This window comes from Pelophylax lessonae, assembly GCF_965119305.1.
Source record: "Pelophylax lessonae genome assembly, chromosome: 3".
Taxonomy (NCBI): domain Eukaryota; kingdom Metazoa; phylum Chordata; class Amphibia; order Anura; family Ranidae; genus Pelophylax; species Pelophylax lessonae.
The window spans coordinates 133,471,357-133,498,749 of record NC_138770.1 but is presented as its reverse complement, the minus strand read 5'-3'; the positions used below and the strand labels follow the sequence as shown (position 1 = coordinate 133,498,749).

Below are 27,393 nucleotides of genomic sequence, written 5' to 3'. Positions count from 1 at the left end.
GATCACCGCCATTACTAGTAAAAAAAATATATATATATATAAAAAGGACATAAATCTTTCCCGTAGTTAGTAGACGCAATAACGTTTGCGCAAACTAATCAAAATACGCTTATTGCGATTTTTTTTTTACCAAATATATGTAGCAGAAAACAAATTGGCCTAAAATGTTAAAAAATTTGGATTTTTCATTTTTTTTTTTTTAGCAGAATGTGAAAATTTTTTTTTTTTTTAAATTGTCGCACTTTTTTTTGTTTACAGCAAAAAATAAATGTCGCACAGGTGATCAAATACCACCGAAAGAAAGCTCTATTTATGGCAAAAAAAAAGAACGTAAATTTTATTTGAGTACGTTGTCGCACGATTGTCCGTTAAAGTAGCGCAGTGCAGAATCGCAAAAATAGGGCCTGGTCATTAAGGGGGAAAATCTTCCAGTCCTAAAAGTGATTAAAAAGGGGATTCACTCCAGAGACAAAACAAATTCTCCCACTCTACAAGACTCTGGCCCGGTCTAATCTGGAGTATGCCAGTTCTGGGCACCAGTCCTCAGGAAGGATGTGCTGCAACTGGAGAGAGTACAGAGAAGGGCAATAAAGCTAATAAAGGGACTGAGGATCTCAGCTATGAGGAAAGACTACAAGCATTGAACTTACCCTCTTTGAAGAAGAGACGCTTGAGAGGGGATAGGATAGCAATGTACAAATACCGTACTGGTGACCCTAGCATAGGGAACAAACTATTCATTAAAAGGGAATACAAAAAGACTCGCGGCCATTCGCTAAAATTAGAAGAGAAGCGGTTTAACCTTAAACTGCGTAAAGGGTTCTATACCGTCAGAGCAGTAAGGATGTGGAATTCTCCTCCACAAGCAGTGGTATCAGCAGGGAGCATTGATAGTTTCAAAAAACTATCAGATGTGCACCTTAAAGACCACAACATACAGGGGTATAGAAGGTACTATTGACATAAACACACACACATCATAGGTTGAACTGGATGGACTGGTGTCTTTTTCAACCTCACTATGTACTGTAACTATGCAAATTTTTCTGTCCACTATAATGGGCTGGCAGCCAAATCATTCAATGGGCTGCCTTAACGCAATGCATGTTAACATGCATTATAACACACGTTCATGCAATGTAATGGGTTGCTTTAGTTTGACTGGGCCCTCAATAAATACACTTAAATATTCAGCAAAACCAGCATTGTTCTGGTGGGATGATCCACTGTTCTGGTGTTGCGCACTGCAATCTTCCTTTCTTACATCATTAGGGTTTGGCTATCTATTCCCAGTTCTTGAAGCAGGCCCCCTGATGACAGCACCAGGTCCTTCCTTCAGCGCAGTGTGGAATCTGATGCCTACTGGGACAGATGACACTGATATTCCAGGAGGCTGTAGGAGCAGCTTACACATCATTCTCAACCAGGGAAGAGAGAATGAAGGCAGGGGACAGGGTAAACTGAGTCAAGAAAGAAAATTTCCCCCATCCCTTCCTCCTTGGATTGAAGCTGGCCATGGATAGATCGAAATTAAACCAATCTCTGCTGAACCAGCCACATTTTGATCCATCCATGGGTAGTTCTAACCCAATTAGAAACTATGGGGGAGTTCTCACCATAGGACAGCAAGTGTGTTACTGACAGAATCACCAGGTGACAATGAAGGAATAGGAGCTGGACTAAATAAAACCAATGCAGCCAGCACATTTAGGGACTGGTAAACTACAATATATTAAAATTATGTTCTTGGGTTCAGATACACATTTTTTTGGTTCTGCAAATAAAACATAAACCTGTCAAGGCCCTGCAACGAACACATCTGTTATAAACAGTCATAGGAAGAGACCTTGGCATTAAATTAGGAAAGTGGATGTGGGGGGGGGGGGGGGGGGGAGGGTGCATGCTCGCCCACAATCTGAAGTCAGCAGAACGTGAACATAAACCACCCCCCCCCCTCTCAGCGTGATAATGGTCTCTCTCACACTGGATTAAAATCCATGTAGGGACTGAACAAACAGTGCTTGTCTTCCCAGCAATAAACTGCAGCGTGGGTTTGAGGGGATGCACACAACGAAATGACAAAAGGCCAAAAAAGAAGGCACACTGAACAAGGGGCAGAGCACGCTGTACAGGCAATGGATGGTTATAGCAAAAAAAAAAAAAAAAAAAAATTTTTTTTGTAGTAGCCAAACTATGAAATTAACCTTTTTGCAACAACTCAATCAACGTTCTGACTCTAGCCACCTTTGAACCCAGTATATAAAAACCTGAACTCTAGCCTTCCCTTCAGTCTTGCAGCACTTTGACTCAGTTCACATATATATGTGCAAATCGGATGCATTTTTAACTGTATACAATTCACAAAACATGTGTATCGGACTGACTTTCAATGGAGCCGGTTCACACATGTCAGGGGAGGCAGTGTTTTGTTTCCAAAAAGGGTCCTGTACGATTTTGGGTCCGGTTTAGGAGCGAATTCAAGTAAAAATGTGCACCTGAATCGCACCTAAACTGGTGAACAAAACCACACTAGACTCTGGACTGCAAACCGCAGCCGGACATTTGTGAATCCAGCCTTATACAGACTCCTCTCCTGTACTGATTGCTTTCACTGCAAACTGAGTTTCTCTTAGTGTGCATTAAAAGTTCAAGAAGCCCAGATAGAGCCTGCTTTATTTCCTGAATGGAGGACACCCATCATCGAACCCTTTCCACCCAGCTGTGTTGTCGCTTTCATAGTCTGGATGAAAAAAGACACAAGTCCATCTAGTTCAACCAACAGAGAGGAAGGAAAAAAAAATGGGATTTTTGGCTTACCATAAAATCCATTTGTCTGATGTTCATTGACTGACAGCTCCTGATTCTTCTTAACCATTGGGTTATACTGCCCCCTAGAGGAGGAGGACACTAGGCAGGAAAAAGCTTGACTATGCCTATGGGCAGTCCCAGGGGGTATACACCCACTCTCAGCGATAGGCCGTTTATAGTTTGGTTACAAGCAGTGTCAGAGGAAAGCCAACTCCACAAAGGGGTGGGTGCTATGTCCATCAATGAACATCAGAGAAATGGATTTTATGGCAAGCCAAAAATCCCATTTTCTCTTCCCTTCATTGACGGACACAGCTCCTGATTCTTCTTAACCATTGGGATGTCCCAAAGTAGTGTTAAAACAGGAGGGGTGGGAAAACATCAGAAAAAAATTCCAAAGGCTAACCGTAGCCAAGCAGGTAATAGAGCTCAACCATAAACAACTGAAGCGCACCTAAAAAACAAAAACACCCTCAAAGAGGACCAGGTCCTCTAAACAGAAGCCAGCCAAACCTTGCAGCCAAAAAGAAGCATCCGCAGATGCCAACACAACCACTTTACAAAAAACTCTGCATCACTGACGCTTGAAGACGGAAAGCCCAGAAGACACTAAGCGCCCTAGTACAGTGCGCCTAATCAGGGAAAGGAGGAACCTGACCCCTGATTCAATAGGCCTGAACCACCATTTGTCTGATCGATCTGGAAATGGTCGCAGAAGAAGCAGATAACCCTTAGTGAGGTCCATTCGTGAGCGCAAATAGAGTCTTACTTCCTAAAAGACCCGGTAGCTGCCAGGTACACTCCAATTGCCCAGACAACATCCAATGCATGCAAGGCAATTTCCTTCAGATGTTTAGGCCTGGGACACAGGGAAGGCAACACAATGTTTTCAATCAAATGACAGTCAGAGACCACCTTAGGAAGGAATGATGGACAGAGACAAAGAATCCACCTTAAACTTCTGAAGCACCATAAAGTGAACAACAGGATAACGCCATCAGTTCCAACACCCTGCATGCAGAGGTGATAGCAACCAAAGAAGGAAAGCACATTAAGATCCTAGGGTGACAACGGATCCCGCACTGGAGGAACCACGTCGGACACCATGAAGAAAAAGTATGCATAAGCAGTGTGTGGCTTAAGGTAATTGGAAAAAGGCTCCCAAAACCCTATACCTGGCCCTTGATGGTACTCAAGGCCAATTTTTGGTCAACCCCCTGTTGAAGAAAGGTTAAGAGCTGATCCACTGAGAAGGAGTGAGGATGAACCCCAAGAGACTCACACCACGCAATGTACGTCTTCCACGTACAATGGTAGATCTTCCAACAAGCAGATTTCCTAGCTTTTAACAGCGTAGGAATCACTAATTCAAACACACAAACCTCCACCCTTTCAGCACCTGGCGTTCAACAGCCAAGCTGTAAAGCCAGCCACTGTAAAAAAGGATGGAAGACTGGTCCGTGGGACAGAAGATTCTCTCCAAGAGGAAGTCCCCAAGCAGCATTGGCAACCAGCCGTACCAGATCGGCATACCAAGACCGGCGAGGCCAGTCTGGAGCCAATAGAAGGACAGGAATCCCTTCTGCCTGAATCCTGCACAGGGGTCATGGCAGAAGTTAGAGATAGCTGGAACTAATCAGTCAGCCCACCTTAGAATGCCGGCTACTTACCGAGCCGCCAGGACACTTCTTGTGCCCCCTTGGTGATGGACATAGACCACGCCTGTGGCATTGTCCAAATTAATTTGTACCTGACACCCCTGAAGACGATTGTCAAATGAGCCAGACAAAGCCTGGAGCATTCCAGTACATCAATCGGCAGTCTGGGCTCTGCCAGAGTCCAGACCCTCTGAGCACGTCCCCATCCGGACAGGCTGGCAACCGTGGAGACAAACGTTCAGTACAGGAGGAGAAGGATTTTCCCTGTCGTGCCAGAGAACGAAGCCACCTCTAGAGACCGCGGATCCTTGACCCATTTCACCAGAATCTCTTTAGCTGAGATCTTGTGTGGAACTGTGAAAACAGACTGTCTCGAGTGTGGTCACCATCAGGCCCAGCACATGCATGCAAGCCAAGAGGGAAGACCGTCTGAGCTGCCTCCTGAAATGTCTGGAGTTTTGCCCGAGGAAGAAATACTCTGGCTGAGGCAGAGTCCAGAGTCAGGCCCAGATAGGCCATTTTTGTGGACAGAACTGAAGCAGACTTCTGAATGTTTAGGATCCCACCGAACTTAAGAGTTTGCAGAGCAATCTCCAGTAGTCGGAGACTCTGCTCACAGACGAAGATCATCCAGTTACCCCAGTACCGCGATCTCCCGCTGACTCAATCAATGGCAGTACTGGGGGCCTTCACTCCTTTGAAGACCCGAGGTGCAGGGGTGAGACCAAAGGCCAGAGCCACAAATGGATAATGCTCCTCATCCACAGGAAAACAGAGGAAGCGCTGGTGACGGTACATATTAGAATATGCAGGTAGGCGTCCTTAATGTCGAAAGAAGCGAGAAGAAATCCCCCTGATTTAGGGACGCCGCTACCATGTGTAACTTCTGTACTCGCACAAAGCAGCTTAGCACCTTTAAGTCCAGAATTGGACTTACCTTGCCTTCCTTCCTGGGGACTGTAAAGAGGTTTGAGTAAAAAACCCTTGAAAAGGGTTCCAAAGTCGGAACCCGAACAATCACCCCTTGAAATAACAAGTCTTGCACTGCCCCAAAGAGACCCCATAAGTGATCTGGGGACAAGTGCAGGTTGAAAGGGAAAAAACCTTTCCGGAGGACAAGACTGAACTCAATCTTGTAGCCTGAATGAATAAATTTGTGGGCCCACTTGTCCTGTACCAGGGAGGTCCATGGTTCCTGATACCAGCAAAGATGTCCCCCCACCCCAGATACAGAGGAGGACGCCCCTTCATGCAGAATCAGCCTTGTCTGCAGGTCCAGAAGAGCCCGCTCGTGGCTTGCAAGACCAGGTCCTCTTGGAACCTCTGGAGAAGGCCCTGACTTTTGATCCCTTGTCTTGAGATCCTGAGAGACGAAGAGGCCGCTTAGGTAACCTGCAGAAGAGGAGTACTTTTCCCCCCATAAGACCCAAACAATGTCATCCAAGGAAGCTCCTAACAAGCGATCCCCTACAAGAGGAAGCTCAGAAAAGCCCTTTTTAGAAGTCTAGTCCAAAGACCAGGATTTCAGCCAGACAATACGCCGAAGGACAACTGCTGACACAGACAGCCTAGAAATCAAAAGGAGCTGTATCCAAAAGAGACATCACAGACAAACTGTAGCCCCTGGACCAACCAGTCTGCCAGCTCCACAAAGACAGGGGGAAGCCATTTTCGCTCCAGGGTAAAAGCTTCGCCCACTCAGAGTTTGCGACACCAGGGCAATAGTAATTGCCGGCCTAATTGCTGAACCAGCCACAGCAAACATATTGCGGTCCTCAACTGGGATGAAGGTAACGCAATTTGACCTAGAAACCAGCAAGTCCACTACAGGTGGGACTGTCAACCTTTTACGCAGTAAATCCTCATAAGGATACTGCAAGTAAAAAACGCCTAGCAACCACTGCTTTTGTACAACCCCACTGTTTTGTGACAATGTTGTCAAGGTAAGCGTAAAGAAGAACACCCTCACCGCTTTGGAGGGCCTGTGAGTGCCAAAAGGAACCGGTGCCTGCAACACGGCATCAGTCGTAGCCTCCATTTTTAAAGTTTTGTGCAGCTGGAGGAGCAGAGCAATCATCCTCACTATCTGAGCACTCAGGGTGCATGGACACAGACCCAGTAGTGTCGCTATATACTGAGCTCACCCCGAAAACAATCAGGGGAGGCAGTTGACTGTGATCCCGCAAAGGGGATGCCGGCCAGGGGTCCACAAATGGGACAACCTATTGGACCCCACAAAAAACAAGGGGGGGGGGGGTCGTCCTACATAGAGGACATAGCCCCTTAAAAAGAGGCCGTCCGCCGTGACGCAGGGTACCCCCGCTAAAACAAAGCAGGTGTCCCACACAATAATGGCAGTAAGTAATTTATAAAATGAAGCGGCCCCACAGCGCCACCCGATCTATGGGAGGTGACAAGCTGACCACATGGCCCAGCAGGCCGCAAGCCGGTGTCTACATGTTTTTGGGGGCCAAGCCGCAATTGCACGGATCCTTTTGAGCGCGCCCGGCCGCGAGTCACAGCGGATCCAACCACCCAGAGAAGCGGAGGGGAAGGTAGAGGCTTCAGCCATCCTCACAGTGGCTGCCTCAAATAGGTTCCGACGAGTAGGCCGCAAAGCCGCGCCCTAAATTTTTGGCCAGGTCCAGCCGCGTGAGGTGCGTACCTGCAGATGGTAAAAACATCTGCTCCCCCAGCCCAACAACTGCCGCAGGGAGCTCTAAAGACATCCCTGCCCTAGTCACCAACCCCCAGGTGGCAGGGAACCCCTACGTTGTGCACCTGGGAAAAAATGGTCAGCAGCAACTACAACCAACCCCCCTTAAGAGCATGTGGCAAAGCCAGCTCATCACCTCACCCGGGGGGGGGGGGGGGGGGGGGAGGTGAAATTTTAGAGGGGCTGTGGGGAAAGGAGGGGACTGACCATCCCAGGGAGTAGGCCACGTCTATCCCAAAACCCTCCAGAGGTAGTGGGGGGACAGCTACTTAACATACCAGGAATAGGGTGGGCACCGCTCTAGCCAGCCCCCGTTCAGTGGGGCTATGTCGTGGCCAACCCAGTGCGGAGCTGCGGTGTGCACACACTCACTGGCCAGACTAGGGGGACCTTAAGGATCTATATTATCCAGTTAGTAGCCGAGTCCGTTACTTGATTGTAGTTCTCACAAGAACAAAATAATAAAAAGATTAAATTAAAAAATAAAATTAAATTTTAAAATAAAAAATTTGCCAGGACTAGAGATCCCAGCAAAGAACTAGGTCCTTACTCCTGACTAGGAAGAAAAAAAAAAACTGAGTACCTATAGCTGGGAGTGGGTGTATACCTCTTGGGACTGCCCATAGGCGTAGTCAAGCTGTGTGTCCTACTCCTGCAGGGGGCAGCATAACCCAATGGTTAGGAAGAATCAGGAGCTGTAACCGTCAATGAACAAAAGAGAAAAAATGTTCTATACACACACAAACACTAATTTTATATATATATATATATATATATATATATATAACCTGGAATTACCATGGTTTGAGGATTTGCATCATTTAATTTACAGAACATGCCCACAACTTTGAAGATTTTTTTTTATTGTGAAGCAAACAACAAATAGGACAAAATAACACCAATACAAAATATAAAAACACAGTATATTACGTTTGTATTAGTGTTGAATGTGACAGGGGGGGAGGGGCAGGTATTTTAAGTGGAAAGGGGGGGGGGGTCGCAAGCGCTACACCTGTTCACAAATCACACTTATAAAGGTATATAGGAAAATGCTATATGCTGTATACAGTGTGTGTTGTGACAGGGGGCGTAGGGGTTAACTGGGTGGGCGATCGGGGGTTAAATGTGCCTATCTAAGTGTATGTGAGTGTGCTTGATGCAGTACTTACAGTTAGATGTGCTCTCCTCTCGAGATGAATCCAAAAAGGATCATGGGAGAGGAGGGCACATCTTTTCTGAGCTTGTGTTTACATTTCACAGGCTCGGCATGGATTCTGATTGGGCAGGATCGATCTACAGGTCCAGGCCAAAAATCATTGGCCTGGACCTGATGACTGATCGGTTCTGAACCCAATCAAGCCATCGGTGTCGGCAGAGGCGCGCAGGAGCGCGCACAGGACCGACGGGAAGTAGCGACGTAGACCTACATTACTTTGCCTGGCCGGGGCTGACCCCCGCAGTAAATAGTCATGCGGCGGTCGTCAAGTTGTTAATCGCTGGAAGGTTTTACCATCTTCATGACCGGATCATTTTTTGCCATTCAGCACTGTGCTACTTTAACTAGCAACAGCACGATCATGCAATACTGTACCCCCAATGACATTTAGAGAATTTTTTCACACAAATAGAACTTTATTTTGGTGGTATTTGATCAACATGGGTTTTTGATTTTATGTTATGTAAATAAATTTAAAAAAAAGACAACATTTTGAAAAAAAAAAACTACAATATTTTCCATTTTCCGTTATAACACCTATCCAATAAAATTAATCTTAAATTTGACCAAAATGTATTCTGCTACATGCCTTTGGTAAAAAAAAAATCCCAAAAAGTATATATTATTTGGTTTGTGTGAATGTTATAGCATTTACAAACTGTGGTTTATATATTTAAAAATTGATCAGTCCTGACAGCTCATTTCTTTAGTTGTATTTTGGGAAAATGAAAAAATTAAGCAAAGTTTTTTTTTTCTCTTTCGTTCATTGACCGTCACAGCTCCTGATCCTCGTCACCATTGGGACGCCCCAAAGCAGTGTCAAACATGAGTGATGGGAACAGCAAGAAAAAAATCCCAAGGCTAAACTGTAGGCAACCAGGTAACAGGAGCTCAGCCAAAATAACTGGAGCCCACCTGAAAAACATTACACCCCCAAAGAGGAAACAAGCCCCCTAAACAGCAGCCTGCAAAACCTTGCGACCAAAAGAGGCATCCGCAGATGCCAATACATCCACTTTATACAATTTTGTGAAAGTGTACACTGACGACCAAGTAGCCGCCTTGCACACCTGTATTACTGACGCCCGATAAAGAAAGGCCCAAGAAGCAATAAGCGCCCACGTAGAGTGCGCCTTCACAGGGAAAAGAGGAACCTGACCCTCCGTCTGTCTGATCCATCTAGAAATGGTCACAGAAGAAGCAGCTAGTCCTTTTCAAAGCCCATCAGTAAGCACAAATAGTGAGTCTGACTTCCTAAAAGATTCTGAAGCTGCCAGGATGTTTTGGCTTGGGAAGGCAACAAAATGTCCTCATTCAGATGGAAATCAGAGACCACCTTTGGAAGGAACGAACAGGGGCGAAGAACCACCTTATCTTTGTTGACCATTAAATAAGGGGAACGACAAGATAACTCCGTAAATTCCAACACCCTGCGCACAGAGGTGATAGCCACCAAGAAGGCCACCTCCTGGGATGGCGCAAGCAGGGGAATCCCCGAATATTTTCAAAGGGAAGCTTCTATAGAGCTGAAAGCACTAAGTTGAGATCCCAAGTTGGTAGTGGGGACCGCACCAGTGGAGTCAAATGTAGAAAATCCCCTGAATAAAAGTACACACCAGGGAGTGCGTAGCCAAGGGTCGTTAAAAGAAGCTCGTCAAGGCCGACACCTGAACCTTAAATGGTACTCAAGGGCAATTTCTGCCCAACCCCCCGTTGAAGGAATGCCAAGACCTGAGCCACCGAAAAAGAGTGAGGGTGAACAGCAAGCGACTATCACCATGAAATGTACGCTTTCCACATACAATGGTAGATCTTCCTTGCCTACAGTAGTGTGGGAATCATGACCCAGACAAACCTCTGTCCTTCTGCAACTGGCTTTCAACAGCCAAGCTGTCAAAGCCAGCAACTGTAAAGCAGGATGAAAGATTCGGCCTTGGGACAGCAGATCCTCCCTGAGAGGTATTCTCCAAGGGGCGTCGGCTACCAGCTGCACCAGGTCAGCTTACCAAGACCGGCAAAGCCAATCCGGGGCCACTGGAATGACTGGAATTCCTTGTGCCTCGATCCTGCGCAAGAGTCTCGGAAGAAGCTTGAGAGGAGGGAAAGTGTAAAATCGGATGATACTGGCCCCAGGGGGGAGAACCAGCGTGGTTGTGGCATCTGCTAGCAAACCCCTTGACCGTGCCACAAACCTGTGCACCTTCTTGTTGAGCCGAGACGCCAACAGATCCACCTCAGGAGTGCCCCACCAGAGATACAGCCGATGAAACATACAGCTGGATGAAGGGACCATTCACACAGGACAGCCCTGAAGGCGATTCCTCCAGTGATTCAGGCACAGCCTGATCGCTCGGAGTTCCAGGACATTGATCGGGAGTCTGGACTCTTCCACTGTCCAAACTCCCTGAGCGGAGTGCCGACCCAGGACACCTCCCCACCCGGACAGACTGGCATTCGTTATGACCACTGTCCAATACAGGGGGAGAAAAGATGTGCCCTGGCGAAGAGCAGGAGAACGAAGCCACTAGTTTAGAGACCCTTTCGTTTTTCAGCTCAGCTGGATCTGATTGTCCAGAGACTTCGGGCACTTGTCCCATTTGGCCAAGATCCCCCTTTGCAGGGACCTCCTATAGAACTGTGCAAACTGGACAGCCTCAAAAGGTAGAATCCATCTGGCCCAGCACCCAAAAGCAACTCCGGAGGGACAATACCCTGCTGGACAGCAAGAGATGAATCACAGCATGCAACTTCTGGAGTTTGTCCAGAGGAAGAAAAAGTCCGGAGTCCGACCCAGATAATCCAATTGCGTGGAAGGAACCAGAGCGACTTCTGAAAAGTCAGAAGCCAGCTGAACTCCTTCGTATAGTGATGTCTACGTTGTCCATCAGCGCAGTAGGAGGTGGTCATCCAGGTAGCACAGCAATTCCTCACTGACGTAACAATGCCAGCACCGGAGCCGAGGAGCAGAGGCGAGACCAAAGGGTAACACCACAAACTGATAATGCTCCACTCCCTCGGCAAAGTGGAGGAAGCGTTGGTGACAGACACATATTGGAATGTGTAAGTAAGCGTCCTTGATGTCGATAGAGGCAAAGAAATCCCCCTAATGCAAGAATGCCACCACCGTGCGAACAAACTCCATTTTGAACTTCTGAACCAGCACAAAGCAGTTCAGGGCATTGAGATCCAGAATTGGACGCACCTTGCCTTCTTTCTTCGGGACCCTGAACAGGTGTGAATAAAACCCCTGAAAACATTTCAGGGGTGGAACCGGAACAATTACCCCTTAAAGTAATAGGTCTTGCACTGCCCCCACGTGGGCTTGCAATCGGTCCAGGGACAGACGCACATTGGAAGGAAAGAACATCTCCGGAGGGTAAGAACAAAACTCGATTTGTAGCTAGGCCGTATCACTTTCTGAACCCACTTGTCTTGTACTAAAGAGGTCCATGGGTCCGGAAACAAGTGAAGACTTCCCCTCACCTCAGGCACAGGTAAGGGCGCACCTTCATGCAGAAGGAGCCTTGTCTGCAGGTCTGGAGAACCCTGCTTTGGACTTGCCAGACCAAGCTCACTTGGATCCTCTTGAAGAGGTTCCTTACTCTTGTTAGCCTGCGGAAGAAGGGTGCTCTTCCCCCTGTGAGACTCTTAATGAGTCCATCCAGGGTAGCTCCAAACAGGCAATCTCCTTGAAGAGGAAGATCAGTTAAGGCTTTTTTTTTATAGAGGTCTGGTGCGCAGACCTACATTTGAGCCACAAAACACATCTAAGGACCACTGCCAAAACAGACAGTCTAGAAATCAGGGGAGCCGCATCCAAAGAGGCATCACAGATAAACTGCAGCCCCTAGACTAACTGGTCTGCCAGTTTCGCAAAGACAGGGGGGAGCTGCTCACCCTCCAGGTCACAGCGTAAAAGCTTAGCCCACTCGGTCAGTTTGTGACACCAGGGCAATGGTGAAGACCATTCTGAGTGCTGAGCCGGCCACAGTGAACATACTGCAGGCCACATCCTCTGCCTTTATGTCAGCCAGATCCTCAAAAACTAGCGATTCTTCTACTGTGGTTGTCCTATGCAACCTGGAAACCGGGGATCAACCACCGGTGGAACAATCCACTTCTTAAGGAGGGACTCTTTAAATGGGTACCTCATTGCGAATCGCTTAGGGACCACAAAGGGGCGTTTTGGATGATCCCACTCTTTTGCGACAAATCTGTCAAAATAGGAAAGAAACTGAAACACCTTCACCACTCTAGGCGGCTTGGGAGTGTCAAACGGAACCGGTGCCTTCGCCGCAGCTTCAGCTGGGTCCTCCATTTTTAAAGTCTCATGACACAGACACAATCAGTGCGTCCACCAGTGCCTTTTCATGCACAGCTACAGGAGTGGGGGAATCATCCTCACTATCTGAAAACTCATTGCACAAGGCTGCAGAACCCTCAGGACGGGCCCAGTTTGCGGCGGGCAGATCAGATTCAGAATGAGGAGACAGATTAAGCAGGGGAAGACTGAGGGTACTTTTTACTACCCCACTGCCCAAAAGCCACCTCCACCCGGGACACAAAGGACTCCTTCAGTGCATCCATGTTTTGTTGGGACCCAGAGGGCTCTGCAGGCTGTGAGAGGGTGTCAGGTGGGGAAATGTGTTTCAAGGACTCCATGAGGTTTAAGGGTACCCCAAACAAAAGTGCAAAAAAACACTGCCAAGGGACATCCCCACCGCACTGGTAACACCACCCGGTCGCCAGCCACAGAGCACTCCCCGATTCTGCAGCAGAGAGGGGGAGAGGACCCAACCAGACAGTTACTGGCAGCACCAGGATCAAAGCACTCCACGTGCGGCGTCCGGGGAAGGAAAGAAACCCATGAGTCAGCACCAGGGCATAAGGAGGGGCTCCCACAGCTAAAATGGACATCCAGAAGGCTCCACAGTAATGACGGCCATGCAATTCAAAGCCAGACCAACACAAAATGGCCGCCACTGCTACACAAACAAGCCTGCCAGCCTATACAGAAATTAGGCTATAACAAAATGGCAGCCCCACGCGGCTCCAGGAGGGATCTCCTGGGCCCAGGCAAGACACAGAGCAAGAAGGGGGGACCAGGTACAGCCCCCCCCCTCCCCATGACCGATCTCTCGGCCGCGCACCCCCTCCAACCCCAACTCTGCCCCAGGAGGTAGCCAGACTACCATACAACCCCAGTAGAGATGGAGGGAGGATATAGGGTAGAGAGGGGGGATAGAGGACTCACAGGACCATCAGATTCAAGGGGGGCCTAACGGGAAGGAGAGGAACCCAGGGGTCCAGTGGTCCCAGGGAGAAGCCTGTGTCAACCCCAAAACCCTCCAGGGGGGGACAGGGTGGATAGATACTCACCATACCAGGAACCAGATGGGCACCACTCCAGACAGAACCTCCTCGCCATCTAAATGGGGGGCTGTCGGTGGAGGAACGCTGCGAAGCAGGCCAAGACCTGGTCGTATGCGACCTCGTGAGCCGTTTAACTCGCAGGCCAGCCCCTGTCCGGTGGGGATTTGTCACAGCCGACCTAGCACATAGCTGAGGTCTGCACGCCCTTGCTGGCCAGACTGGGGAGGCCACTGGATCTAGATTATCCAGCCTGTTGCCCAGTCTGGCAGTTGATCACAGGCAAAAACCAGGAGAGAAAAAAAAAAAAAAAAAAAATCGATCTTAAATGAAAAAATTGCCAGGACCAGTGATCCCAGCAAGGAACTAGTTCCTTACTCCTGACAAGACAGAAAACAAACTGAGTACCTATAGCAGAGAGGGGGGAGTATACGTCCTGAGACTGCCCACTGGCATAGTAAAGTTATTTTTCTGCCTAGTGTCCTACTCCTGTAGGGGGCAGTATAACCCAATGGCCAAGAAGATCAGGAGCTGTGTCCTTCAATAAACAAAACAGAAAAAATGTTTTGCACATGGATGGGCTTTAATCACAATGCTGCAGATGAACTACACAGAGATGTATGTTTGCACTTATTCAGCTGCACTCTCCATGTCAGCTCAATGTCAGGTCCCCAGTGTGGTTGGCCTTTTTCCTGCCTTAAAGAGAAGCTCCAGCGATGTCAGCACCCTGAGCCGATTCTTCAATTGGCTTCGGGTGCAGGCGCCTGCATCTTCATTAAGGAAAACCAGCAATGAAGCCTTCAGGCTTGTTCTCTACTGCGCATTGATGAGTCATACTGCGCTTTCTAAATTGTCCTGCCGACTTCTGTTTGTCCCAGAAGGCAGCGGGGGAAGGAGAAGGGGCCGGACATACTTGGATATTGCTGTGGCAAAACTTACCCGAGAGTGGGAGCGGGTACCTGTCAAAAAAAGGTACCTGCTCCCCCCCTGAACAAGCAGAGCTTCCCCTTTTGGTTTGAGCTCCCCTTTAACTCAGGGCTTCTAACTGACAAGCTGTCTGGAATACCAGAATTTTAAGTGGTATTAAACATAAAAACAAATGAAAATGCTGACAGGTAGGGTTTTTTTATGACAGAAGAGACCCTGATGGTCTCTTCTGCCAAAAATGCTTCCTCCTGCCTGTCCGCAGCGCATGCACAGCTCAGAGTACATAACGGCACCTGCTTTGTTCCGTGGTGATGTGACTCCTGTTTGCATGTGTGGGAGTGATGCCAACATGGTTTGACCATTCAAGCAGCTGAACGGAATGAACCCGGAAGGAAGACTGGATGAAGATGGAGGTGCCAGAGTATTGACAGTGTAGCTGGAGGTTTTCCTTTAATGGGCAAGTCTGTCATAATATGCTAGTATATAGTGAATCTTAGTAAGGCACATTATGGCATAAAGCATTACGGAGTCTGGATAATTAAAGAAAAGAAAAAAATTGACAAGTTTAATACCACTTTAATTAAAAGTTTTGTTTTCATTCCTGTGATCCTGACATTTATTATAAGACAGTTTTTGTTAAAGCGGCATTCCGGGCCTCGGGGGTCAATTTTAGCTAAAAATACCCCCAGGACAGTCAGGGCTAGTACATTCCTTAAAAGATAGCCTCTGAACTGTCCCAGGTCACACGTACCTGTAAGGAGAAATACTTACCTTGAAAAGTTCTTCTCCCGCGCTGCCATCTCAGGTGTGGGCAGCTGAAGCCGCAGCGTCCCTCTTCGTGTCCTCTTTCGTGACATCGGAGTACCACAATGCACTGCAGCGGCCCCGCTCGTCACTTCCGGTGCAGGCGCGGCATCCCTGCACAGCTTCTGGGCATGCCCAGAAGCTGTTCAGCAGGGAATGCCACGCTTGCACTGGAAGTGACGAGCGGGACCGGTGCAGGTGCATGGACTCCTGGGAGCGATGACGTTCAGCTCCCAGGAATCATCGCAAACCGGAAGTGACGACACAAGCCGCGGCCACAGAGGGAGGAAGTGGAAGGAAGGCGAGTATATTTTCTTCTATAATAAGGTAAGTGACCAAAACAAAAAAAAAAAAACGCCAGTATCAATTTCTTTTTCAGGTTGCACTCCGCAAGCAGATGGCCCAAAATCGTTTTTTTTTTTTTCGATTTTGAGGCCGGAACTCCGCTTTAAGTGTCAGAACTGAGCTCAGAAAGGAACAAACACCACCTTACCCCCGACATATCTGTTTGGACAGGCTGAAGTACAAGTGAATGGAAAAAAAAAAAAAAAAACACTAAAAAAAAAGGTAAGGCTGCATTGTTTTGACAATCAATACTGGTAATTTGGGTTAATACAGATACCCAAATGCCAAAGGATTGAGCACCTCCGCTACACACAACCCTACAGTTCTTAGGTTCTATTGGAGGAGAAAAAATATGCAGTTGAGATACAAGTGGCTTGCTGATTGGAGGAAAAGGAAAGATCAAACACGTTAAGAATCAGAACTGTCACATTCAGTTCCCTCAGGCAAGCAAGAAAATAGAATTATTTTTGAAATTCAGAATTTTACCTTTTCCACCAACTCTCTGGATGAACGTCTCCCAACAAGCTACTCTCTTAACATGAGTTCTGTCGACCTGTCAAGAGAACAATGCAACTGTTGAATATATTTGAAGCCTTTATGCTTATAACTTAAATATTAACAGCAGTATCCACTTTCAGCAAGAAAAGCGAAAGACTCCTTTACATCGCCCTGCAATATGCTCCGCCATCAAACACTTCATACCTATAGGTAAAGCCATTTTCGTCATTTTAGATAGAGTAGGGAATTGCTAAAACCTGTTAACTTTTTTTTCTCTACTACCTGTGTCCCATTTGAAAGATTTCTCTTCATTTTCAGTCCAGTAGACAACAGGAAGTGGGAAGAAGAAGTACTGAGCATTGGGATTTAGATAAATAGATTGTCACCAAGCCAACATCCCAATGGCAGATAAAGATGCAAACCCTGGATAATGCCTGAACAAAGATGCCATCACACGGGGTGTACTACATTGTACACCCACACATAGATGCACAGGTGTTTTGTACATCCATGTGCAGGCAGTCCCAGTGATGTCAACTGGGATGCAGCTGCTGCATGGACACAGCCGCTGCACCTTATAGGACATCAGTCCTCCCGGCAAGAAAAGCATAGTAAGAGGGAGTACTGTTAACGATAAAGACATGCAAGTGTTATAATGCAGTCACACCTGACATTTCTGGAACAAAGCACACAGGAAACACCTGTTTTACTGTGCATTTTGAAAATGCATTGCAAATGCGCATTGCTCTTTAGGTGCCATTGATACTGGTACCCCAAACCATGATTAGCAGATGTGCGTTTTGCTGCACTACAAATGTGCGCTGAGAAAACGTGCAATGATCAATGCCCCATAAGGTTTCGGAGCTTCATTGGCACGTTTGTCAAGTGAATTATAGCGACGTGAAGAAATGAGTGAAAAGCATAAAGAATTATATTAGATATATATATATATATATATATATATATATATATATATATATATATATATATATATATATATATATATGCAAGCATATTCCCACTACACAGTGTACATGGGGTCTTATAGCCCCTTTAAAACAGCAGCTGCATGAGAACGCAGCCACTGGTGTGCAGTTTGATGCCAGTGGTGCAGATGGGCTACAACAACGTTTTGCACTTCCTAATTTTTCTTTGTGCAAACTTTATTGAAAGGTGACAAAGTGACATTTCATTGAGTTCTATTGACCATAGCAAGGCCTTTTTTTGTTAGTACACACCACTGTAGTGCAGTACTATAATTGGCGTGACAGGAGACAAAGCAAAGCTGGCTAGCAAACACCTGGTGTGAATGAGCCCTTACACCTCAACACCACTTAGCATGCATGTATGCAATATGAAAACATAGATCTGACGCATTATTCACTTTAGGGTCTCATTCACACATTGTACACCCATGCGAGGGCTGTGTTTACTCGACATGGAGATACACGGGTGTTCCAAATATCCCCTTGAAACTGGACATCCATGCAAGCGCATGGCCAGAACACACTCTGCCTGTGCATCCCCCATGCAGGTAGACATGGCCCTGGCATGGGTGTATATAGTAGTACACCCCCTTGTAAACAAAGCCTAAACAACTAGTGCATGCAAAGTGAGAATGAGACACAGCTATGCCATATTTATACACTTGAAATGAATAGTGTGATATGAATTGTATTGGTAAATAAAATAAACATGAATATATGCAGTGAATTGATGCTTATACCTTCTATCAGGAGATGTGAATGCAGCTCCTTGTAGGTGAGCAGAACAGAGCTAAATAAAATGCTGCAAAATGTGCAAAGTATGGCTATCTGTTCCCACAGCAGACATCAGTAAAAGTCCTTTCCAAGGGATAAAAAAATCAGTAGGTAACCCTGGTGACAATCAAATGGTCCGAATAGAAAGTGTCTGCCTGTGGCAATTACCATATATGGTCATGAAATCTCTCACATGCCACTGGAACATCCTTTATCAAATGACAATCCCAGCAGCATTATCAGCACTACAAAAGCATCACACAGCGGGAGGAGGGGGCCGTACAAACAAGTGCACAGTAAAAACAGATCATTAGGCAAGCTCACCAACACCCAACCACATGTATGATTTTGGAGGCGACATACATTTTTTTCTTTAACCATATGATCCAATGTCTTTTACAGTAATAAAATGAACACAGCACAAAGCAACGCACAATACAGCTTAAGACCTCATACACACATGTGTACCAATCTGTACAGCTGTGTGTGATGCACCCAGTGCTCCGTGCAGCCGCATGCAGCCAGCCTGTTTAATGTAATGGTGGGTGGCTGCAAGGACCTCCAAGTGTGTCACTGACTATACATCCGCACAGAACCGATGCACAGATCAGATGCTGACAGACATTGGACCCACAGAGATTTACAGTTGGAGATCCGTGAAGGTCCATGGAGTGACCTGCCTGTCATTAACCACCGGAGGATTTTGCTGTCTTGCGTCCAGGCCACTTTTTGCGATTCAGCACTGTGCGACTGACAATTGCGCAGTCGTGCGACGCTGTACCCAAACAAAATTTACGTCCTTTTTTACCCACAAACAGAGCTTTCTTTTGGTGGTATTTGATCACCTGTGCGATTTTTACTTTTTGCGCTATAAACAAAAAAAAAAAAAAAAAGAGCGTAAATTTTGAAAAAACAACAATATTTTTCACATTTTTTATATGAAATCCCCCCCCCCCCCCCAAAAATGTAAAAATCAAAAATTTTTAAAATTTTTGGCCAATTTGTTTTCTGCTACCTAGGTTTTGGTAAAAAAAAAAAATCACAATAAGAGTATTTTGATTGGTTTGCACAAAAGGGAAAGATTTGTCATTTTTAGCGTTTTTTTTTTTTTTACGAGTAATGGCGGCGATCTGCGTTTTTTTTAAGGGACTGCGACATTGCAGCGGACAGATAGGACCCTTGACTGACATTTGCCACTTTTGGGGGTACCAGAGACATTACTACAGTAATCAATGCTATACATATGCACTGTTACTGTAAAAATGACACTGGCAGGGAAGGAGTTAATTTTATTGGAAAGGGAGGGGTTAATGTATGCCTGGTGCTTACTGACGTGTGTGGGGAGAGGTGACTGAGTGACACAGGGACAGATCGCAGGTTCAGCTATGCTGAATCCTGCAATCTGACCCTGTCTGTCACTTAGGAGATCCGCCCGCTTTGTTTACACAAGCGGGCGGATCTCCAGACTCGATTCCCCGACGATAAGGGAAGAGCGGCGGTGATCACCTCCGCTCCTCCCCTGGCCCAACTCCCGCTGTGACTGAATACAGCAGGAGCGAGCCTCCGTCGGCGGGCGCGCGCCGCCCACAAGGGGAGGACTCCAGCGACGTAGGTCTACGTCGCTGGACGGGAACGAGCCACTTTGCCACAGTACAGTCAACGTGACTGGTCGGCAAGTGGTTAAATTGAACAGGCTGCCTGCATGGCTGCTAAGACCTCCTGTGCATCAGATGAAGAAGGTATGCCTTATGCCTCGTTTCCACTGAGCGGTACAGTTCAGTACGGTTCGGAACGGTACTTGATTAGGCTTGCGTTTCAACTGCCAACAGTACCTCGCGTCTCAACATTCCCTTAACAGTGTAGCCCCACCCTGTTGGTAAGGTACTAATGTGCTTGGTACCCCAACTAAAGGGTCCCAAAAAAGTGGTACAGAACGGTTCGGAATTAGGGTACCATTCACAACCCTTGACAATGGAAACGGCAAAAACTGCGTACCGAACCGAACCGCTCAGTGGAAACGAGGCATAAGTGAATGAGACCTTAGTGTGCCCACATATTTTGAGTATCAACAAAAATGGGTCTATTACAGGTTTTTTTTAGCAGCAACAAGTTATTCAGTGATTTACATATAGTACATTCACATCAGTCCCTGTAGAGCTTACAATCTAAGGTCCTTATATGGCTTTGAACTGTCAGAGGAAACCAGAATACCAGGAGGAAACCCATGCAAGCAAAAGAAAAACATGCACGCTCCATGCAGAAAGTGTCCGGGGACCAGGACCCTAGTGCTGCAAGACAGGAGTGATAACCACTAAGATGTTCTGGGAGTCATCCATGTGGCTGTCAGTCTTTCAATGACTCATGGAACTTGTAGTTCCACAAGAACTGGAGTGTGGAGGTTGCCCTCCTTTGTATTTTCTTATAGGGTAAGCCTGATTGTGTACATACTGAGTCATATGGAGCCTAGTGTAGGATGCATACACCCAGGTCAAGGTTGTCCTCTTTGTAAATGCAGCTTGACCATAGACATAACATACAAATGTGTTTTTTTTTTTATTTTTTTGCAAATTTTGTTTTAAATTGGTTAAAAGGTGAACTCTGGAATAAGCAAGTATTGTGTAAATCTTGGGAGTGCTTTGAGTATTTCTTCCAGGTCTTGCAGTAAGGTCCAGTTCACACCGATGCGAGAATCGCTCTGACTTTCAGAGCACAAGTCACATGACATGTAAAAATCAATGTTTCCCTATGAGAGTTGTCTTAACTGGTCCGGACCTATGTCGGTCTGACTTTGGAAAAGGTTCCTGCACTACTTATGGTCAGACTTTTATCCGATTTCAGCCCATAGAAATGAATGTAAGTCGTATCCCAGTCAGATCAGCATTTTATCTAATCCGACTTGTGACATGCAATGTGTGCTCCGAGGCAATGTTAACACTGCAAAATGTATTGGGGAAAAAAAAAAACAAAAAAAACAAAATCCAAATCCATACCAGACCCAAGTTGCACTCATCTCAAGTTGTATCATGTTCATTAAATTCTGACCGATGTTGCAGGCCAATGTCAGATGGGAAGTCGCAGGCCTTTCATGTTGGAGCAGAGTGAACCCGGCCTAATCCTAAAGCCTCCTATAATGAAGACTGGTCACAGCTGCTCTCTCCTTGTGCATGGTGACTGGTCTTGTATACACCCCCACTCCTGTAGTTTGGGGTTTTTTATGTTTGGTTTCAAAGCCACCCTGTAGTGGCTGGGGCCTGTCTGTCCCACCCATAGCTCTGCTCAGGCTATGCACAGCACAGTGATAATGTCACTGCTAATTTTACAAGGTAATATCTGGGTTCACAAAGACATTAAGTCCCCGGTCACAACAGTGCAATTTGTCATGCGATTTGAAACTCAAGTCACACCGTAGCGTCCACATTGGAAGCAGTAAAATTGGTGTGATTCCAACGGTTCCTGCGCTACTTTTTGCAAGTTCAGGTGTGACCTGCATAGAAATCTGTGACTTGCATAGACATCTGTGCATGAAGTCGCACAGATATCTTCCAAGTTGCACCTGAAGTAGCACTGAAATCCTACTTTGAAATAGTGCTACTTCAAGTGATATCAATGTCGTGATCGGTGTGACCAAGCTGTTAGGTTTTCCATCCTCTGAGCCCATTGAAGAGTATATTAAATTCAAAGTTTTTGTGCCAAGAGTACAACCTTAAATTATAATTAAACCAAACAAATAATATAAACATAGGAACAAATCACAGATAAAGAGTTAGTGCCGGTTCACACTACTCCGACTTGTCAGGCGACTTGGTTGCCTGACAAGTCGTGCTCCATTCTGTGCAATGGGAACCGTTCTAATAGGAGCGACTCAAGTCGCTCTGACTTAGAAAAAGGTTCCTGCACTACTTTTGGCCGAAGTCGGAGCGACTTCCATTATGTGAAGTCAGTGCAACCCGCGCCGAAGTCGCGGTGCACGGCGACTTGTTCAAGTCGCCCCGAAGTTGTGTCGCCATAGTGTGAACCGACTCTTAGGCTACATGTACACGGGACGTTTGAAAAAGTCTGGAACTTGACAGCTACAGAACAACGTATAAAAACGTCCGTTGTGTCGCGTTTGGACGCGGTTTAGCAGCGTTTGTGCTCAGAGGCGTTTTTTTGCAAAACACATCAGGAGACCCTCCCAAACACCCACAATGCAACAGAAATATATGTTTTTCAGCCATTTTCATTTGAATATATATATATATATATATATATATATATATAGATTTCTGTAAAATCTTACCGTAAAATCCTTTTCTCTTAAGCTCATTGACAGACGCAGTCCTCCTTGATTAATATCAACTCGGGACGTCCCAAAGCAGTGCCACAAATGAGGGGTGGGAAAATGGAAATCAAAATCCAATCTAGAAGGCCCAACCGGTGCCAACTAGAAGTTTTAAAGGCTCATCAATCACACGATGAGACTCGACTGAAATTCCAACGGAAAAAAACCCTCGAGGTAGACCACCGGTCTCCTCAAATTGCGGCCTGCAAAACCTTGCGGCCAAATGAGGCATCCGCCGATGCCATCACATCAACTTTATAAAATTTTGTAAAGGTATGAACCGATGACCAGGTAGCCGCCTTGCAAACCTGGACCACTGACGCCTGATGGCAGTAGGCCCAGGAAGTACTGAGCGCTTGAGTGGAGTGCGCCTTAACAGGGAATGGAGGATTCCGACCCTTAATAGAATAAGCCTGTAACACCGTCTGTCTAATCCATTTGGAGATAGTCGCGGCAGATGCAGGCAACCCCTTTCTGGGGCCATCCGTGATCACAAAAAGTGAATCCGTCTTACGGAACGATTCCGTAGTCTTCAGGTATACCCCGATTGCCCGAACCACATCCAAGGAATGCAACGCATACTCCTGAGGATGATTGGGCTTAGGACACAAGGAAGGTAGCACAATATCTTCATTCAGATGAAAGTCTGAAACCACCTTAGGAAGAAAGGATGGCTTCGGATGAAGAACTACCTTATCCCTATGAACCACTAGATATGGGGAATGGCATGATAATGCAGCCAGTTCTGACACCCTGCGTGCAGAAGTGATAACCACCAAGAAGGCCACCTTCTGGGATAATGTAAGCAAGGGAATCTCCCTGATATTTTCAAAGGGAGGTTTCTGAAGAACCGACAAACACCAAATTAAGATCCCAGGGCGGTAAGGGCGCGCGCACTGGCGGAGCCAAGTGCCGCACCCCCTGGACACCAAGGAATGAGTAGCCCAAGGCTTCTGAAAGAAGATTGCTAATGCTGAAACCTGACCCTTGATGGTGCTCGAGGATAGTTTCTGCTCAACCCCCTTTTGCAGAAAAGCCAAGATTCGGGTCACCGAATAGGTACGTGGGGGAAATTCCAAAGATTCACACCACGCGATATAAGTCTTCCATGTGCGATAATAGACTTTGCTGGAAGTCGCTTTCCTTGCTTTAATTAGAGTAGGAATAACTGAAGCTGACAACCCTCTGTCCTTCAGTACCTGGGTCTCAATGGCCAGGCCATTAAAACCAGAGACTGTAAAGCACGATGGAAGATCGGTCCTTGAGACCGCAGATCCTCCCTGAGAGGAAGTCTCCCAGCGTACTACTGCTCCCATCCAGGTACTAACCAGGCCCGACCCTGCTTAGCTTCCGAGATCAGACGAGATCGGGCGTGTTCAGGGTGATGTGGCCGTAGGCCCTTACTCCTAACTAGACAGAAAAAAACTGAATTTTTGTAAAATCTTACCTGTAAAATTCCTTTCTCTGAGTCCTCCGACAGTCGCCGCCCCTTCATATTCATCACCAATGGGTTATGTCCTCTTATCCGTAGGAGTAGCTAGGCAATAGAATATGTTAGTACAAAAGACTTTTAACATATCCCCACCCCTCAGTACATAACCCTCCACTTCCTGTAACCAAACCAGTTTCAGTGAAATAGCAGTAGAGAGTACATGAAAAACCCCAAAAGAGGGGCGGGGGCGGCGACTGTCGGAGGACTCAGAGAAAGGAATTTTACAGGTAAGATTTTACAAAAATTCCGTTTTCTCTTACGTCCTCCGACAGTCGCCGCCCCTTCATATTCATCACCAATGGGATGTCCCCAAGCAGTGTAAACATGAGGGGTGGGAAGAACGCAGCCGCGCCCAAGGCAACGCCGTCTCCCCATCAGAGAAAGGAACCTTACCAAAGGAAGGAACCCAGTTGGGCATAAGAACAAAACACTCGCTCAACAGGAGCAAGAAAACCCAGGGAAAAAACAAATGTCCCAAACAGTCAAAGAACCCGTAACAAGGGCTCTAGAGAACTGCCGCACCGAGAACCTTGCGGCCAAAGGAAGCATCAGCCGATGCCATAACATCTACTCTGTAGAATTTTGTGAAAGTGTGAACGGTCGACCAAGTCGCCGCCTTACACACCTGGGCCACAGAGGCCCCATGACGACAGGCCCAAGACGTACTCAGAGATCTGGTAGAGTGCGCCTTCACAGGTACAGGGGGAACTTTCCCCTTCAAAGCATAGGCCTGATCAATGGTCTGTCTGATCCATTTGGCGATGGTAGAAGCCGACGCCGCCATGCCCTTCCGAGGACCTGCCGGAAGAACAAACAAGGCATCCGACTTGTGAAAAGACTCAGTCGATTTCAAGTAGACTCTAATCGCCCGGACAACATCCAAGGAGCGAAGCAGCACCTCCGTCGGATGCTTAGGCTTCGCGCAGAGCGAAGGTAGGACAATGTCCTCATTGAGATGAAAGTCCAAAACCCTTTTTGGAAGAAAAGAAGGGTTAGGTCGCAAGACCACCTTGTCCAATTGCACAACCAGATACGGAGACTTGCAGGACAAGGCTGCCAGCTCCGACACTCGACGAGCCGAGGTGATAGCCACCAAAAAGGCGACCTTCTTGGATAACAAAGACAGCGAGATTTCCCTGATCCTTTCAAAAGGAGCACGCTGCAATACAGACAGGACTAGATTCAAGTCCCAAGGGGGCAGAGGGTCCCTCCTAGGGGGGATCAGATGACGTACCCCCTGCACAAAAGTGCCAACCAAAGCGGTAGATGCCACAGGACGCCGAAACAGAACGGCCAAAGCGGACACCTGACCCTTGATCGTAGCCAGCGCCAAACGCTGTTCAACACCCGTCTGAAGGAAGGGCAACACCCTAGACACGGATTAAGTGGTAGGAGAGAAACCCCTGGATTCGCACCAGGCAAAACATGCCTTCCAAGTACGGTAGTAAACCTTCCCCGAGGAAGACCTCCTCGCAGTGATCAAGGTGTGAATGACCTCAGGGGAAAGACCCCTGGTCTTCAGGACCTCGGTTTCAACAGCCAGGCCGTCAAAGCCAGCGACTGTAAAGCAGGATGGAAGATCGGTCCTTGCGACAGAAGATCTTCTCGAAGAGGCAGACGCCACGGGACGTCGATTGCCAGATTTACGAGGTCTGCGTACAAGGACCGGCAAGGCCAGTCCGGTGCCACAAGAATCACCACAGTCGGTTCCGAGTGCAACCTGCGAAGGAACCTGGACAGTAATTGAACCGGTGGAAACGCATACATCAGTCGGTACTGATGCCACGGGGCAACCAACGTGTCCGACGCGTCTGCCCGAGGATCGCGCGTCCTTGCCACGAACCGTGGAACTTTGTTGTGCAGACGAGATGCGAACAGGTCTACCTCCGGAAGACCCCACCTCGCGCACAACATCTGGAAGACATCCGGGTGAAGGGACCATTCCCCCTGGTCCAGGGTCTGGCGGCTCAGATAATCCGCCTGCCAATATTCCACTCCCGGAATGTGAACAGCTGATATTGTCGGGACATGCGTCACGGCCCAAGACAGAATCGCGGCCACTTCTCGAGCCGCCTGGGCACTCCTGGTGCCCCCTTGGTGATTGATGTAAGCCACCGCCGTGGCATTGTCCGCCTGCACCCTGACCGGACAGCCGTGAAGACTGTCCGACCCACGACGAAGACAGAGGAGTACCGCTCGCAGTTCCAGAACGTTGATCGGAAGGGAGGATTCCTCCTGCGACCAAACACCCTGGGCGGACAGAACGCCCAGAACACCACCCCAGCCCGACAGGCTGGCGTCCGTGGTGATCACCGTCCACGAAAGGGGACGAAAAGACTTGCCCCCCGACACTGAGGGGGACCGAAGCCACCACAGAAGATCCCTTCTGGTCTGAGAACGCAAGGATATCTGAAGATCCAGAGAGTGCGGTCGCCTGTCCCACTTGGACAATATCTCCGCTCGGAGACCCCGAGTGTGAAACTGAGCGAAGGGAATCGCCTCGAAAACCGAGACCATCAATCCCAGACACCGCATGCACGTCCGAATGGACGAGAACTGATTGTCCCTGAGGGACCTGACTCCCTCCCGAAGAGCCCTGAGTTTGTCGTCCGGTAGGAAGACCTTCGCCTGGACAGAGTCCAGAATCATTCCCAGATACGGGAGGCGGACCGACGGGCACAATGTTGATTTTGGGAAATTGATCGTCCAGCCAAACCCTTGCAGAGTCTGCAACGTGACGGACAGATCCTTCACCAGACCTTGGTTGGTCGCAGACCGAACCAAAATATCGTCCAGACATCCCAGGACCGATATGCCCTGGGCTCTCAACAAGGCCAGAACCGGTGCCAGCACTTTGGTGAACACCCTCGGAGCCGAGGCGAGACCGAAAGGCAAAGCCACAAATTGGTAACGATCCTCCGCGATGGCGAATCGAAGGTACCTCTGGTGACCCTCGAAAATGGGGATGTGAAGATACGCATCCTTCAAGTCGATGGAAGCCATGAATTCCCCCGGAACCAGGGCAGCCACCACCGACCGCAGGGATTCCATGCGGAACTTGCGCACCCGCACAAAGCGGTTCAGCGCCTTCAAGTCCAGAATCGGATGTACCTTGCCCTCTTTCCTGGGCACGGTGAACAGATTGGAATAGAACCCCTGAAATCTGTCCCGATGAGGCACCGGGACCACCACACCCTGAGCCCTCAGGTCCTGCACCGCTAGGCGCAGGTCCCGCAAACGCTCCGGGGATAACAGAAGATTTGAGGGAAAAAATCTGCTCATCGGCCGAGAGAGAAACTCGATCTTGTAGCCAGATCGAACGAGTTCCTGAACCCACCTGTCCCGAACCCGAGACAGCCATGGCCGAGAGAAACCGAGCAAACGTCCCCCCACCCCAGACTCGGGTGAGGGCGCCCCTTCAGGCCGCACTGTTGTGGGCCGCAGAACCGGATTGGCCGGACTTTTGCTTACCTGCCCA

General features: G+C 47.8%; 1 protein-coding gene across 3 annotated transcripts in view; it reads right to left on the bottom strand.

The window, feature by feature from the left end:
* Window positions 1–27,393, bottom strand: part of CYRIA (CYFIP related Rac1 interactor A) — a 155,047-nt gene that overhangs the window by 60,338 nt on the left and 67,316 nt on the right. For all 3 annotated transcript variants that reach the window (XM_082252233.1, XM_082252235.1, XM_082252234.1), the window contains one exon: window positions 16,331–16,397. The gene's annotated coding sequence lies outside the window, so the exon portion shown is untranslated. The remainder of the gene's footprint in view (window positions 1–16,330; window positions 16,398–27,393) is intronic.